General features: G+C 47.8%; 1 long non-coding RNA gene across 1 annotated transcript in view; it reads left to right on the forward strand.

The window, feature by feature from the left end:
* Nucleotides 1-5,326, forward strand: part of LOC119970412 — a 33,538-nt gene extending 28,212 nt beyond the window's left edge. The window contains exon 3 of the long non-coding RNA XR_005461607.1: nt 4,596-5,326. This is a non-coding gene — a long non-coding RNA (uncharacterized LOC119970412). The remainder of the gene's footprint in view (nt 1-4,595) is intronic.
* The last annotated feature ends 11,834 nt before the right edge of the window (nt 5,327-17,160 follow it).

The following is a 17,160-nucleotide window of genomic DNA, read 5'->3' on the forward strand; positions in this document are numbered from 1 at the left end:
TTCCAACATAACCTCCCTGCTCTCATATTCTATGCAATGAATGATAAAGCTGAGCATCCCATATGCTTTCTTAACTCTCCTATTCAGCTATTCTGCCTCCTTCAGCAATACGTGAACATCTGTTCCTCTGAGCTTCCTAGTGTCCTGTCATTCATTACATACTCCCTTGTCCTGTTTCTTCTTCCAAAGTGCATCAACTCAGACTTATCAGGGTTAAATACCTTCTGCCACTGCTCTGCCCATCTGACCAACCCATCTGTTTCTTCCTGTAACCTATGACCCTCTTCTTCACTGTTAATCACCCTACCAGTCTTGGTGTCACCTGCAAACTTACTTATCATTCCAGGAGTCCGACATTTCTTGGAGGAGAAGAGGACCATGGCTCTGTCCTCACCGCAAGTCAACATCATTCTCCTGCAGCACCCTGCCCATGGATGTAGCCACCATCATGGTGGCCCCCCGCAGGCACCTCACTAGGACTGAGCACGACCTGCCACTGAATCGGATGATCTCGGGCTCCAGAGAGGCTGAATGACTCTTCTCGGCTGCTGCTGCCTCTTCCGAGGTCAGGGGCCCCAATGTGTTTCTCCACCTACTGACAAGGCGGACAGACTCTCACACGTTTTCAGCCCTTGGCATCCTCACAACCAGAGAGGACGTTAGACCCCATGGTGGGCGATGTCTTGACATTCTAATCCTGGTCTTCTTCAAACGGTGAGGCAATGAGTATTTCTCAAGCCCTGTGCCCAATGCGAGCCCTGGCTATCACCCCTTTCTCCATCTCCTCTGCAGATTGTCACTCACTGTCCTCCTTGAACTCCCACTCATCCGAGGAGATGCAACATTCCTCCAACTCATGGTCCAGCTGCTCGTACCAGTTTGTATGGAGCACAGTAGACCACAGTGATGCGGAACACTCTCCTCTGGGAGCTGTATTGGAGGGCTCATGCTGACTCGCCCAGGTACCAAAACTGCATCTTGAGCAGGCCAATTATCAAGGATAGTAGTGGAAAGTTGTGTGTGGAATCAGAGGAGATAGGGGAAGCGTTAAATGGATATTTTTCATCAGTGTTTACACTGGAGAAAGACAATGTTGTCGAGGAGAATACTCAGGTACAGTCGACCAGGCTAGATGGGATTGAGGTTCACAAGGAGGAAGTGTCAGCAGTTTTGGAAAGTGTAAAAATAGATAAGTCCCCTGGGCCAGATGGGATTTATCCTAGGATTCTCTAGGAAGCCAGGGAGGAGATTGCAGAGCCTTTGTCCTTGATCTTTATGTTGTCTTTGTCGACAGGAATAGTGCCGGAAGACTGGAGGATAGCAAATGTTGTCCCCTTGTTCAAGAAGGGGAGTAGAGACAACCCTGGTAATTATAGACCTGTGAGCCTTACTTCGGTTGTGGGTAAAATGTTGGAAAAGGTTATAAGAGATAGGGTTTATATTCATCTTGAAAAGAACAAGTTGATTAGCGATAGTCAACACGGTTTTGTGAAGGGTAGGTCATGCCTCACAAACCTTATTGAGTTTTTTGAGAAGGTGACCAAACAGGTGGATCAGGGTAAAGCTGTTGATGTGGTGTATATGGATTTCAGTAAGGCGTTTGATAAGGTTCCCCATGGTAGGCTATTGCAGAAAATAAGGAAGTATGGAATTGAAGGTGATTTAGCGGTTTGGATCAGTAATTGGCTAGCTGAAAGAAGACAGAGGGTGGTGGTTGATGGCAAATGTTCATCCTGGAGTTCAGTTACTAGTGGTGTACCGCAAGGATCTGTTTTGGGGCCACTGCTGTTTGTCATTTTTATAAATGACCTGGAAGAGGGTGTAGAAGGATGGGTTAGTAAATTTGCAGATGACACGAAGGTCGGTGGAGTTGTGGATAGTGCTGAAGGATGTTATAGGATACAGAGGGACATAGATAAGCTGCAGAGCTGGGCTGAGAGGTGGCAGATGGAGTTTAATGCAGAAAAGTGTGAGGTGGTTCACTTTGGAAGGAGTAACAGGAATGCAGAGTACTGGGCTAATGGCAAGATTCTTGGTAGTGTAGATGAACAGAGAGATCTCGGCATCCAGGTACATAAATCCCTGAAAGTTGCCACCCAGGTTAATAGGGCTGTTAAGAAGGCATATGGTGTGCTAGCCTTTATAAGCAGGGGGATTGAGTTTCGGAACCACAAGGTCATGCTGCAGCTGTACATAACTCTGGTGCGGCCGCACCTGGAGTACTGCGTGCAGTTCTGGTCACCACATTATAGGAAGGATGTGGAAGCTTTGGAAAGGGTTCAGAGGAGATTTACTAGGATGTTGCCTGGTATGGAGGGAAGGTCTTACGAGGAAAGGCTCAGGGAATTGAGGTTGTTTTCGTTAGAGAGGAGAAGGCTGAGAGGTGACTTAATAGAGACATATAAGATAGTCAGAGGGTTAGATAGGGTGGACAGTGAGAGTCTTTTTCCTCGGATGGTGATGACCAACACGAGGGGACATAGCTTTAAATTGAGGGGTGATAGATATAGGACAGATATCAGAGGCAGTTTCTTTACTCAGAGAGTAGTAGGGGTGTGGAACGCCCTGCCTGCAACAGTAGTAGACTCGCCAACTTTAAGGGCATTTAAGTGGTCACTGGATAGACATATGGATGAAAATGGAATAGTGTAGGTCAGATAGGCTTCAGATGGTTTCACAGGTCGGCGCAACATCGAGGGCCGAAGGGCCCGTACTGCGCTGTAGTGTTCTATGTTCTATCTGCACACCTCCCCTGAGAATTCACTGGAAATACTTCGCTCTTCGACACAGAGCTTATAACCTGAACAGGATCCAAACTTCCCTAATAGTCCCATTACTTTCTCCATACATACAAGTGGATCCGAGACATAACAACAGATTGTCCACATAGAAAAATACCCTGTGCTCCCTGTCTCCCCTTACTATGCCTTTCCAGAAATAACAACGGAGATAACGAGTATCGTGCCCCTATCAAGCCGGTAATATACTGAATTCACCGCATTACATATAGAATTTACAGTGCAGAAGGAGGCCATTTGGCCCATCGAGTCTGCACCGGCTCCTGGAAAGAGCACCCTACCCAAGGGTAACACCTCCACCCTATCCCCATAACCCAGTAACCCCACCCAACACTAAGGGCAATTTTGGACACTAAGGGAAATTTATCATGGCCAATCCAACTAACCTGCACATCTTTGGACTGGTCCTCACAATCACACGTGGTCCTGAAAAGGTGGGATGCTGTTGGGGGCAGCATAGAGCAATTTTACCCATGAGATGGACATTGGCTTAAAGCTGAAACATGCTAGGACTTTCACTCCAGCCGGTCAAATGCCTTCTCCGCATCCATAGAAATCATGGGCTGGATTCTCTGCAGCCCCGCGCCGAAATTGCGTTTTGCGCAGGGGCGGAGAATCAACTTACCCTACGGAATTCCAGCCCCCGAATATCCACGCGTCCGCGAATTAGGCAGTGCGGCTGGGGGGCCCATTGCCAGAGGCCCACCCAACGAAGCTTCGCTCCTGACTGGCCAACTAACATGGTCTAGCCGGTCGTGACTCTCGCATGGCAGCTGCAGACTCAGCCCGCGGCCACTCAGGTTGTGGGGAAGGGCAATTGGGCAAGGGGGGGGCCTTATGGGTGGCCGGGGCACAGGTCGGGCCGGTCCAATGCAGGGGCGCGCAGCCAATCAGGGAGACCTATATTACGGAGCTGCCTCTGTGGTCCAAGTCCGCCATGGTGCTTGGCGCGGCCACTGGAGGCCAAGGATGTGCGCATGCGCTGTCCCGGAACCGGACGTGCGGGGGCCCATATCCACAGCCGAAGCTGCGTGAAGCTCTCCGGGTCCCTGCTGTCACCCCCCCCGAACTTTTATTTTTGCAGGAAACTGGGGAATGTAATGCCAGTGTTTTTACGCCAGCGTGGGGAAATAGCCCCATTTTGGGAGAATCCAGCCCCATTTGCATTTTTGGAGGGTAGAAGATTTCCCTTTACAATAAACAGAGCTAGATTAACAACTCAGTGGCCATGCGCTCAGATAATAATGTGGACATGCACAAAACAGTCCTTCAAACCTTCCCCATCCATCAAAACATAAACATGTAGTCAAACAGACACAGAAATAAGGAACCAAAACAAGTGAGCACCTTTGGGTTCCCTTAAGACACTACACAGAAACATTTCAAAGTAGCAACGCGGCAAACAATATTAGTATGAGATGTGAATGAAATTAATCCGGGGCTATGTGTCTGCTCTTCTGTGTTTTACCAGGGCCCCCATATTCAGTGGGCCCCTGGCAAATTACCCAAAGGTAAATTCCCTGACTACAAAATTTTTAAAATGCTGAGCTCAACATATTAAAACCTATTCTGTTGGTAGATGAATGCAGGCTGCTTCATTGTTTAAACTTCCTATTGTGAACTATCTCAAGGTTAAGATTAAACCAGCTTGATGCAAATCTTTTTCTGCCCTACGTGCAAATAGATAAATTGGTTTCAAACCTCTAGTGGGTATAGTGCAGTATACCAACTGACAAAACTAACCAAGCGCTCCATAGGACTAGCTAATAGTTTCCATTTCTTTCTTCCCTATTATAGGAAGTGCAAAGCCTGCTTGCTCAAGCTCACTGGGGATGTGACAGATTTCTCAAGTTACTATCCGTCTTTCAGCAGTCACTGCAGAGAATACGTCTCCCAGTCAGAGGGAAATAAAAGGTTCAGCTGGTGTTTATGTGCAACGACTTGGGATGGGGAACGATGAATCTGGAATGGCATCACTCATTTCATAATTAATGTCTTGGATTGAAGGAGGAGTGTATAACTGGAAAGCATTATCTTTGTCACAGTGCCTTTTAATAAAGTGTTCCTCAGAGGACTTTCAATAGCTTGATCACTGCTTTGTGAACTTTGCACTACCTCCCACCCACATCCTAATCAATCTTCCCTTTGAATTCTTCATCATCCCTGAACCACTCGATGCAAATCATTGTCTCATACTGCACTGTATCAACCAACCCTGCATATGTTTTTCTTAGGCTCAATACACAAATGAGTCATTAACCTGAATCATGGCTTTCATCAGCTGAGTTATTGCAATCTCAAGGCAACCTCGAAGGCTTGGCAAAATAAACTGCTTGACTACAGAAACATTTAGCTCGGGGAAAAACATTTTGTATCTGATTAAGTGGGTTAAGAAACACTTGACCCTTGGATGTGTCCCGAATTTGTATTATGTAAAACTTTCTGTGTATATACTGCTTAATAATTGCTATATGACATATTAAAACAGATGAATGAAATAAAACATTAAACTGGATAACCCCCCACTCTTCTTAAAGGAGCCCTGATTTTATTCTTTAGCAATTATCTTTCTTGCTTATTTATAACAGAGTGCAAAGATGCATTTGTTATCCAAGTAAATCGCAAACTCACGCCATAGGGCCAGGCCAATAGTCTGTCTATGATTTCTCAGGTTTTTCACAATATTGTGATGGAAATTCTTTATCTCTCTACCAAGAAAATGTTTACAAACCTATGCGCTGATTCAAATCTAACAGACCTGGCGGGAGAAAAATGTGTTCGGATCGACCACCAATTTTATACCTAAACTGATTTTCCTCTGGATTGGCTTCACTGGTGTGTCAAAATGATCAGGTGTAAAACAGACTTTCAACTGGAGCCTGCTTCATTGTAGCTGGGCTGGTCGGGTTCAAATTGGGAAATAATTAACTGTTGAAAAATAATTGTGAAGGACACATACCAAGAAAAGGCTGTACATTTTTTTCAAACCCTACCTTGTGTTTAATGCTTATAAATATCTTGAACTTTACAACAGCATTGAGCAACTTAGTACAGAGTACTAAGGCAAAGGGCACTGATTGTTTGAGTGTTGTCTCTTGGGTTTAAAAGGAACTATTGTTCCATGAAGGCAGTAATTACAATGTTAACATCAATGACTCTGTTTATAGTGGCATAAAATCAGAAACATGGGATAATCTGGAACTGCAGCAGGAAAATGTTCATAGGGCAGCAGCTTCATGACTAACGTATTTAGAACTGAAAAGAAAAGGAAGATTAAATGGAGAATAGATCTTTCCATTTATTAAACCTGGGCACAACAGGATAATAGACAATTAAATCTTGCTGTTAACTCATGGTTTCACAACTTTATAACATTGAAAAACTGTTGAAAACAATGAAAAGCATGTCCAAAAATGAAGTCCGTCCTTAGAGTCATATAATTCTTCAGAAGAAGGCGGCCGAGTATTCTTTGGCTCATTCATTTTGAGCATCTTTTTAGTGTTGCAAATAATGATCAAACATACAATAAAAAAAAGGTGCGATCTAATGCTCCTTTTATTACACCAGCTGTTTGACATTCTTTATGTAAGATGCTGTATGATGTATAACTAGTGTCTTCACACAAGTAGCCCAGAATGCTGGCGGGTGATCATAATAATCTCCATCATACGATTACCATCCCATTGATAGTGTTGCAGTTCTGCAACGTGATCTAATTTCCATTGTGTCAGGTTTGATCTGTTCATGCTATGGGAAAATTCAGCAATGCCAGAGCTAAATTTGTACATAAACCAGCTTGTCAGGGGAATTGTTTTCACAGGCCGGCATTGTTTAAACTGCATTGCTGCCTATATAGGATGGGGGAGAGGCCAGAATATAATGATGTCCACAAGTGTGAGCCAATCTAGAGACATATTTTTGGGGTGGAAATACCTTAGCCTCTAAAATGGGATAATCTTTCATGATAATAGGTCAATGATTTGGATATTGGCTAGAGAGGTGTGCACATTATACTAAACTAGGAGATAGCAAATATTTCTGAGGAGCAAAGGAAGCTGTAAGGGGATTTTAATAAAATTGTGGAACAGGGAGAATATACAGAGAGAAGAAAATATAAGATCAAAAGAAATAGGAGCAGGAGTAGACCATTCAGTCCATCAAGCCTGCTCCGCCATTCAATAAGTTCACGGCTGATCTGATTGTGTTGTCAATGCTACTTACTTGCCTACCCTCTTATACCCTTTGAATTCCTTCTTAGTCAAGAGCCTATCTACCCCAACTTTTATAACAATTATACTGTCTCTACCCCTTTCTGGGGAAGAGAGTTCCACAGACTAATGAGTTAAAGAAAATTCTCCTCATCTCTTGTCATAAATGGGAGATCCCTTATTTGTTTAACATTGACTGCAAGTTCTATCTCCCCGACGAGGGGAAACATCCTCTCAGCATCCACTCTCTCAAGTCCGCTCAGACTTGGGACTTTGAGTTCTTACAACATTAAAAGTAGAGCATCAAGTGGGTAACATTATAAAAAAAAGATGTTAAAGGGAAGCACGGCGGTGCAGTGGTTAGCACCGCTGCCTCACAGCACCGAGGACCCAGGATCGATCCCGGCTCTGGGTCGCTGTCCGTGTGGAGTTTGCACATTCTCCCCGTGTCTGTGTGGGTTTCACCCCCACAACCCAAAGGTGTGCAGGCTAGGTGGATTGGCCACGCTAAATTGCCCCTTAATTGGAAAAAGAAATGAATTGGGTACTCTAAATTAAAAAAAAAGGATGTCAGGAAAATAGGAAGGAGCAGGTTATTCAGTCGCAGATCCACTATTCAATTAGATCAGAGCTGATCTGTGCCTTAACTCCACCCACCTTGGTTCCAGAACCCTTGATGCTCTTGACTCACAAAAATCTATCAATCTAGTCTTGACATTCTTCATTGACCTTGCTTCAATAGCTTTTTGTGGGAAAGATTTCCAGATTTTTCACAACGCTTTGACCCTCTTGTTCTAGGTTCCCAACCAGAAGAACTCCACCAGAGTAAATCTACCGTATCAAATTCTTTAATCATCATACACATTGAAAAACTGGATTTTATAAAAAGAGATAAAGTTGATCTTGAATAATACAGCAATGGGTGTACTGTGTGGAGACGATAGGATGGGGAACTGAGTCCCAGAGATCTGAGTCCCAGTACAATATATAATGGGCAGGATTCTCCGTTTTGCCGGCAGCTCGGGGGTTTCCCGACAGCGTGGGGCTGCCCCACAATGGGAAACCCCATTGAGCGGCCGGCGTAACGGAGAATCCCGCCGGTGGGTCGATGCTGAAAAGTGATGTGGCGGGACGGAGAATCCAGCCCGATATCTCCAGATTTGCAATGACACCACGTTGGGTGGGAGGGTGTGCTGTGAGGAGGATGCATAGATCCTTCAGTGTGATTTGGACAAGTTGAGTGAGTGGGCAAATGAAAGACAGTTGCAGTATAATTTGGACAAATGCGAGATTATCCACTTTGGCAGCAAAATCGAGAAGGCAGACTATTATCTGAATGGTCATACGTTAGGAGAGGAGAACGTGCAACGAGACCTGGGTGTCCTCGTACACCAGTCACTGAAGATAAATATGCAGGTACAGCAGACGGTAAAGAAGGCAAATGGGATACTGGCCTTCATTGCAAGAGGATTTGAGTACAGGAGCAGGGGTGTCTTGCTGTAATTATACAGGGCCTTGGTGAAGCCACACCTGGAATATTGTGTGCAGTTTGGTCTCCTTATCTGATGAAGGATGCTCTTGCTCTAGAGGGAGTGCAGCAAATGGTGGGACTGACGTATAAAGAGAGATTAGGATTATATTTGCTGGAGGTCGGAAAAATTTGGGGTATCTCATAGAAACCTATAAAATTCTAACAGGACCAGACAGGGTCGATGCAGGAACAATGTTCCCGATAGTGGGTGTGTCCAGAACCAAGGATCACAGTTTGAGCATCCGGGGTAGACCATTTAGGATAGAGATGAGGAGAGATTTCTTCACCCAGAGAGTGGTGAGCCTATGGAATTCATTACCACAGGAAGTAGTTGAGGCCACAAAATTATATGATTTCAAGAAGCAGTTAGATATAGCATTTGGGGCGAAGGAGCTCAAAATATATGGGGGGAAAGTGGGATTAGGCTACTGAGTTGGATGATCAGCCATGATCATAATGTATAGTGCAGCAGTCTCAAAGGGCTGAACAGCCTCCTCCTGCTCCTATTTTCTTTAAATAAAAAAAATATTTTATTGAGGTATTTGAAAAATTTTATAACAGTAACATAAACAATGACATCAACATGGTAAAATAAACATTCCCCCCCCCAGCCCAATCTTCACGCACCTCAACCATACAACAATCCCGCTCCCCTTGGAACACTGCATCTGCTGAAATTTTAATTTTCCCCAAGAAAGCCGGTGAACGGCGGCCACCTCCGGGTGAACCCTAACATTGACACTCTTTTTTAAAAATAAATTTAGAGTATCCAATTCATTTTTTCCAATTAAGGGGCAATTTAGTGTGGCCAATCCACCTAGCCTGTACATCTTTGGGTCGTGGGGGTGAAACCCACGCAACATGGACAGTGACCCAGAACCGGGATCGAACCTGGGACCTCGGCGCCGTGAGGCAGCAGGGCCAACCCACTGCGCCACCGTGCTGCCAACATTGACACTCTTAAGGCTCTCATAATATCCACTCATGTATATCCTGAGATGCAGACAGGCAGTGATTGACACACAGGATAACCAATGAACACACACGACACAGAACAACCAATCACCAAACAGGACACCACCACTATAAAGCCCACAGGGCATTAAGGCTCTCCCTCTCTCACAGGACATGGCTAGGGAGATAGTCAGTGCACAGGCCAATGAATATCATCACCATGTGGTAGAGAGCTAGTCTGGTCAAGCCAGTAGGAGGTTATTAGTTATTAGTGTCAACCCACAGAAGATTATGTACAGCAATCAACAGGTTCAATAAAACAGTGTTGGACCATCTCCTGTGTCGGAAGCCTGTTTTACGTTTTACTGCATCCAGTTGCATGCGATGTTAGACCAACACAGATAACACATCATGGTACCAGAGAGCTATTAACTCTAACGAACCTACCTCAAGTGAATCTGCAAAGACCAGCACGCAGCCATCCAGCGGCATGGAAAAGATCCAAACTCCTCCGCAACTCCGGATCACCGGCAACCTCGGCGCCAACTGAAAAGTCTTCAAACAGAAGTTTCTCCTGTATATCGAGGCCTCCAACCTCGAGGAAGCATCGGATGCCTGAAAGATCGCGCTGTTCCTGTCGCCTGGGGGGGATCATGCCATCCACATCTATAACTTGCTCACGTTTGCCGATGGTGAAGACAAGACGAAGTTCAAGACGGTTCTGCTGAAATTCGGCAACCACTGCGACATTGAGGTGAATGAGAACTTTGAATGGTTCATCTTCCAACAGAGGCTTCAGGGTAAGGATGAACCTTTTCAGTCCTTCTTGACCCATCTCAGCATCCTAGCGCAGTCATGTAATTATGACTCAATGGCTGATTCCATGATCCGGGATCAGATCGTTTTCGGGGTCCAGTCCGACTCCCTGCGGGAGCAGCTCCTCAAAATCAAACAGTTGACCTTCTCCATCGCCATCGAAACGTGCGTTGTCCATGAGCATGCCAGGAATCGTTACTCCCGAATCAGGGCGGCAAAAAATGCAAAAGTAGCCTCCCACGAGGCACAAAGAGGCAGGCCATCGCAAATATGCAAGGCCTGAGCATCGAGGAGAGTGTCCGTTTCACGCGCTTTTCCAGGGTCCCTATGCATGCGCGCCACAACCGGGTGGACGACAAGGCCGAAGACCCCGATGCGCATGTGTGAACTTCGGCCAACCACACTGCGCATGCGCGATGGCGCACAGAACGCGCCGACGTCAGCATCATGAAGTGTCCAAATTGTGGCTCCGCCCATTTAAAGCGTCAATGTCCAGCCAAAGGAAGGCAATGACTACAGTGTGGAAAGCCTGGGCATTACGCGGCCTCATGCTGGTCCACTCCACCGACCAACAGCCAGCGATCCCAGCTGCAGTGCAGACGTGTCAGCTGCATACAACAAGGCATGCAGGATTCAGATCCAACAGCCCAACGGGCCCCGATGCTGACTGCCTCGAGTCTCCATACCGGGTGGGCATAATCACCATGTTCGAGCTGGCCTCCACTGTGCCTGCAAACCGCCTTTCAATCCTCACTGTGGATCCTGATGACGAGTGGTGTGCTGTCATCACGGTTAACCAGTCTCGCATCCGATTTAAATTGGACACTGGCGCATCTGCAAACCTCATATCACAGTCGGACCTCGACAGCATCCGAGACCAACCTAGCATTCTTCCACCAGCCTGCCAGCTCCTTGACTATAATGGCAATGCCATAGCTGCCAGTGGATCGTGTCAGCTAGGTGTATCTCACAAGGCAATCAAAGCGACATTATGATTCGATATCGTCTGGCCTGTCAAGGCATCTCTGCTCGGTGCTCGCACATGCAAACTCCTAAATCTGGTCCAGCGCGTCCATGTCATTTCCTCGACACTGGCGACTGCCTCGCCCAATGTAAATCTCCAGGCTGAGATAGATGACATTCTCACGCAATACCACAATGCGTTTGATGGAATATCGCTCCCATATCGTTACAAGATATTACTCAAACCGAATGCCATCCCAGTCATGCATGAACCGCGCCGGGTGCCGGCTCTTCTCAAGGATCATATGAAATTGCAGCTACTAGTGCTCCAAGACCAGGGTATCATCTCAAAGATCACGGAACCAACAGACTAGGTCAGCTCCATGGTCTGCGTCAAGAAGCCCTCTGGTGAACTCCGCATTTGCATTGATCCCAAAGACCTGAATCACAACATCATGCGCGAGCACTACCCGATCCCAAAGCGTGAAGAGTTAACCTGTGAGATGGCTCATGCCAAATTCTTTACCAAGCTGGACGCCTCCCGTGGGTTCTGGCAGATACAGCTGGATGAGTCCAGTCAGAAGCTGGGCAGGTTTAACACTCCGTTTGGCAGGTATTGCAACAACCGCATGCCTTGTGGTATCATATCAGCTTCCGAAGTATTTAATTGCATAATGGAGCAAATGATGGAGTGCATCGAGGGGGCGCGAGTCTATGTGGACGACGTGATCATCTGGTCCACAATGCCCTAGGATCACATTGCTCGCCTCAAACAAGTTTTCCAGCGGTTTCATGAAAATGGCCTCCAGCTCAACAGGGCCAAATGCTCATTTGGTAGGTCCGCTATCAGGTTTCTGGGCGACCACATTTCACAGCAGGGTGTGCAACCTGACGCTGACAAGGTGCAGGCAATCAATGCCATGAAGACCCCAGAGGACGAAAAGGCGGTCCTCCGTTTCCTCGGGATGGTGAATTTTCTCGGGAAATTCATTCCCAATTTGGCATCCCACACCACAGCCCTCCGGCATCTCGTAAAAAAGTCGACAGTGTTCCTGTGGCGAAGCTCACCACAGCCCCAGTGCTGGCATTCTTTGATCCAACCAAGGATACCAAGATATCCACAGGCACAAGCCAGGACGGCATTGGTACGGTGCTCCTCCAGTGAGACGACTCTTCGTCCTGGGCTCCAGTGGCATACGCCTCCAGGGCCATGACTCCCACCGAACAACGGTATGCCCAGATCGAAAAGGAGTGCTTGGGTCTCCTGACAAGAATAGTCAAGTTTCATGACTACGTATACGGTCTGCCAAAGTTCACGGTGGAAACAGACCACAGGCCTTTAGTCCACATAATCCAAAAGGATTTAAATGACATGACACCTCAGCTGCAGCAAATTCTTCTTCGTCTCCGCCGATATGACTTCGAACACGTCTACACACCGGGTAAGGAGCTGATCGTCACGGATGCCCTATCCCGATCCGTCACCACGCCGTGTGAACAGGGCGACTTCATTCGCCACATTGAAGCACAGGTGCAGTTGTGTGCCAGCAACCTCCCACCCACTGATGAACGAGTTATACAAATATGCGAAGAAACTGCCAAAGATCCCCTACTGCAGCGCGTGATGAAGCACCTCGCCGATGGCTGGCAAAAGGGGCAGTGCCCCCAGTTCTTCAACTTTAAGGACGAGTTGACGTTTGTTGAGGGGATCCTTCTTAAATTAGATAGAATCGGCATTCCCCAAAGCATGCAAAACATGGTGCTCAGACAGATCCATGAGGGTCACCTGTGGGTCGACAAATGTCGACGCAGAGCTCGGCAGACAGTTTACTGGCCTGGCATCAGCCAGGACATTGCCAACACAGTCTTCAACTGCACAACATGCCAGAAATTTCAACCAGCTCAGCCCAAGGAAACGCTGAAGCAGCACGAGATCGTGACCTCTCCGTGGTCCAAAGTGGGGATAGACCTCTTTCACGCCAATGGGCGTGATTACGTGCTCCTGGTTTCCTACTTCTCCAGCTACCCGGAGGTGGTGAAACTGTCGGACCTCACGTCCAAGTCCGTCATCAAAGCCTGCAAAGAGACGCTTGCCAGGCATGGGATATTATTCACGGTAATGAGTGACAACGGTCAATGTTTCTACAGCCAAGAGTGGTCCGACTTTGCACGATCCTACCACTTTAGTCATATCACATCCAGTCCCCATTACCCACAATCAAACAGGAAGGCCGAGAAAGGAATCCACATTGTCAAGCAGTTGCTGTGCAAGGCTGCAGACTGTATGCAGGCTGCATACAGGGCAACCCCTCTGTCGACTGGTTTGTCTCCGGCGCAGTTGCTCATGAACCGCAACCTGAGGACGACTGTTCCAGCCATCCATGTTCCCGACTTTGACCACCTCACAGTGCTGCAGAAGGCGCAGTGATCCAGGGACTGGCAAAAGATCACGTATGATGCTCATGCCACGGATCTGCCTACACTGGCTCCAGACGATGTTGTTCGCGTTCAGCTGCCTGAGGGAGGTTGGTCAGCCACAGCTGTTGTCGTCAGACAGGCTGCTCCCAGGTCTTTCGTTGTCCAACTGGCTGATGGCTCCATTTTACGGCGCAACAGGAGGGCGCTGCCTAAAGTTCCCTGCCCATCACCTGACCGCACCTCTCCGCATGTCATCATGCCTCCTCCGGACGTCTTGCACCACGAGGCCACCGATCTAGCAGCGATCCCGCCTGTCCACAAGGCCACTGAGATGGCAGCCATCCCGCCTGTCCAGGTGCCGGCATCCACCCCTCCACCTCTGCGGTGATCGACAAGAATTCGTCGCCCACCACAAAGACTGAATCTATAGACTTAAATCTTGTAAATTTTGTTCAGTTTGCTCTGTATCTGCATGATAGACACCTCCCCATGTACATATGTTCATTCATTCCCCACTTGGTCTTAGTTATGCATGCAAAAACAGCCACGTTCCAAAATCTATTTTAAAAGGGGGAGATGTCATAATATCCACTCATGTATATCAGGAGATGCAGACAGGCAGTGATTGACACACAGGATAACCAATGAACACACACGACACAGAACAACCAATCACCAGACAGGCCCACAGGGAATTAAGGCTCTCCCTCTCTCACAGGACACGGCTCGGGAGATAGTCACAATGCACAGGCCAATAAATATCATCACCATGTGGTAGAGAGCTAGCCTGGTCAAGCCAGTAGGAGGTTATCAGTTAGGTTAATAGAGTGTCAACCCACAGCAGAATATGTACAGCAATCAACAGGTTCAATAAAACAGTGTTGGACCATCTCCTGTGTCGGAAGCCTGTTTTTCGTTTTACTGCATCCAGTTGCAGTCAATGTTAGACCAGCACAGATAACACATCAAAGGTGAACTTTATTTTCTCGAGACTGAGAAACCCAGCCATGTCACTAATCCAGGTCTCTACACTCGGGGGCTTCAAGTCCCTCCACATTAACAAGGTCCGTCTCCAGGCTACCAAGGAGGCAAAGACGAAGACATCGGCCTCTTTCGCCCCCTGAACTGCCGGATCTTCCGATACTCCAAAGATGCTCCCTCCGGAATTGGCACCACCTGTGTTTTTAGTACTGTGGACATTGCCTTTGCAAAATCCTGCCAAAACTATCCAAGCTTCGGGCACGCCCAACACATGTGGACATGATTTGCTGGGCTTCCCGCGCACCTTGCACACCTATCCTCAACCGCGAAGAACTTACTCATCCGGGCCACTGTCATGTATGCCCGGTGGACTATCTTAAATTGTATCAGGCTAAGACTGGTGCATGATGAGGAGGTATTAACCCTGCTTAGGGTGTCTGCCCATAGACCCGCCTCAATGCCACCTCCTAGCTTGTCCTCCCACTTGCCCTTAAGCTCCTCCACCGAGGTTTACTCTGCCTCCGAAAGCTCCTGGTAAATATCTGATACCTTCCCCTCTCCCACCCAGGCACTGCAAACTACTCTATCCTGTATCCTCCGTGGCGGCAGCAGCGGAAAGGCCTGCACCTGTTTTCTCAGGAAGTCTCGCACCTGCAAATACCTAAAACCATTCCCTGCTGGCAATTTAAATTTATCCTCTTGAGGCTTTCAAGCTGGGAAAGCTCCCATCTATAAATAGGTCCCCCATCCTTCTAATTCCTGCCCTCTGCCAACTCCGTAACCCACCATCTAGCCTACCCGGGACAAACCTGTGGTTATTATAAATCGGGGCCCAAATCGATGCTCCGTCCACTCTCTTGTATCAGCCCTTTGAGACTGCTGCACCATACATTATGATCATGGCTGATCATCCAACTCAATAGTCTAATCCCACTTTCTCCCCATATATCTCCTCCATTGCCCCCCAGATCCTCAGAGCCGCCACTACCACCGGACTTCTGGAGTATCGAGCCGGCGAGAATGGCAGAGGTGCCATTACACGTGTTCCCAAACTGGTGGCTTTACATGACGCCACCTCCTTCCGGTCCTGTGCCGACCCCTCCCCCACTACCCACTTCCTAATCACGGCTATATTAGCCGCCCAGTAGTAATTGCAGATGTTCAGTAGCGCCAACCCACCCTCCCCCCGACTGCGCTCCAGCAACACGTTCTTCACTCATGGGGTTTTATTCGCCCACACAAAGCCCAAAATAATCTTATTCACCCTCTTGAAAAAGGCCTTAGGGATAAAGATGGGGAGGCACTGAAAGACAAACAGGACCGTCATTTTCATGGTCAGTACCCTCCCTGCCAGTGATAGTGGGAGCATGTCCCATCTCTTAAAGTCCCCTTCCATTTGTTCTACCAACCGCGATAGGTTTAATTTGTGCAGTGCCTCCATTCCCGGGCCACCTGGATTCCCAGATATCGAAAGCTCTTCCCTATCAATCTAACCAGCAGCTCTCCCAGTCACTTCCCCTGTCCTCTTGCCTGGATTGCAAACATCTCGCTTTTCCCCATGTTCAATTTATACCAAGAAGAATTGCCAAATTCCCCCAAAATTCGCATTACTTCCCCAATCCCCTTCAATGAAATTTACAAGAGCAGGTCTTCTGCACAGAGCGAGACCCGGTGCTCCACTCCCCCCCCCCCCCCCCCCCCCCCCCCTCCACCCCCTGGAAGCAGCCCTTTCTAGTTCCTAGAGGCTCTTAATGCCACAGCTAACGGCTCTATGGCCAGAGCAAACAGTAACGGGAAGAGGGGGCACTCTTGCCTCATCCCTCGGTCTAGTTTAAAATAACCCGACTTCAGCAGGTTCGTACGCACAGTCGCTGCTGGTGTCTGATAGAGCAAACGCACCCAGTCAATAAAGCCTTCACCAAACCCAAACCTTCCCAGCGCCTCCCACAGGTAATTCCACTCTACTCGATGAAAGCCTTCTCCGGATCCATCACTACCACCACCTCCACGTCCTCTCCTTCTGAGGGCATCATAATAACATTTAGAAGCCTTGGAGCATTGGCCTTGAATCGCTTGCACTTAACAAATCCCGTCTGGTCTTCCCCTATCACATCAGGACACAGTCCTCTATCCTTTTGGCCAGTATCTTAGCCGACAGTTTGGCATCCACATTCAGTAGAGAAATTGGCCTGTATGACCCGCATTGTTCCGGATTCTTCTCCCGTTTCAGGATCAATGGAATCGAGGCCTGCGACATTGTTGGGGGAGGACTCCCTTCCCTCTTGCTTCGTTAAATGTCCTCACCAGCATGGGGCTCAATATCTCTGAAAACTTCTGACAGAATTCCACCGGGTAGCCGTCAGGCCCTGGGGCCTTGCCCGACTTCATGTCCTCCAGCCCCTTGATTATTTCCTCAATCTCAATTGGGGCTCCCAGCCCCTCCACCAGGTCCTCCTCCACCCTCGGGAACCTCAACTGATCCAGAAACTGT

Source organism: Scyliorhinus canicula, chromosome 8 (assembly GCF_902713615.1).
Source record: "Scyliorhinus canicula chromosome 8, sScyCan1.1, whole genome shotgun sequence".
In the NCBI taxonomy this organism is placed as follows: domain Eukaryota; kingdom Metazoa; phylum Chordata; class Chondrichthyes; order Carcharhiniformes; family Scyliorhinidae; genus Scyliorhinus; species Scyliorhinus canicula.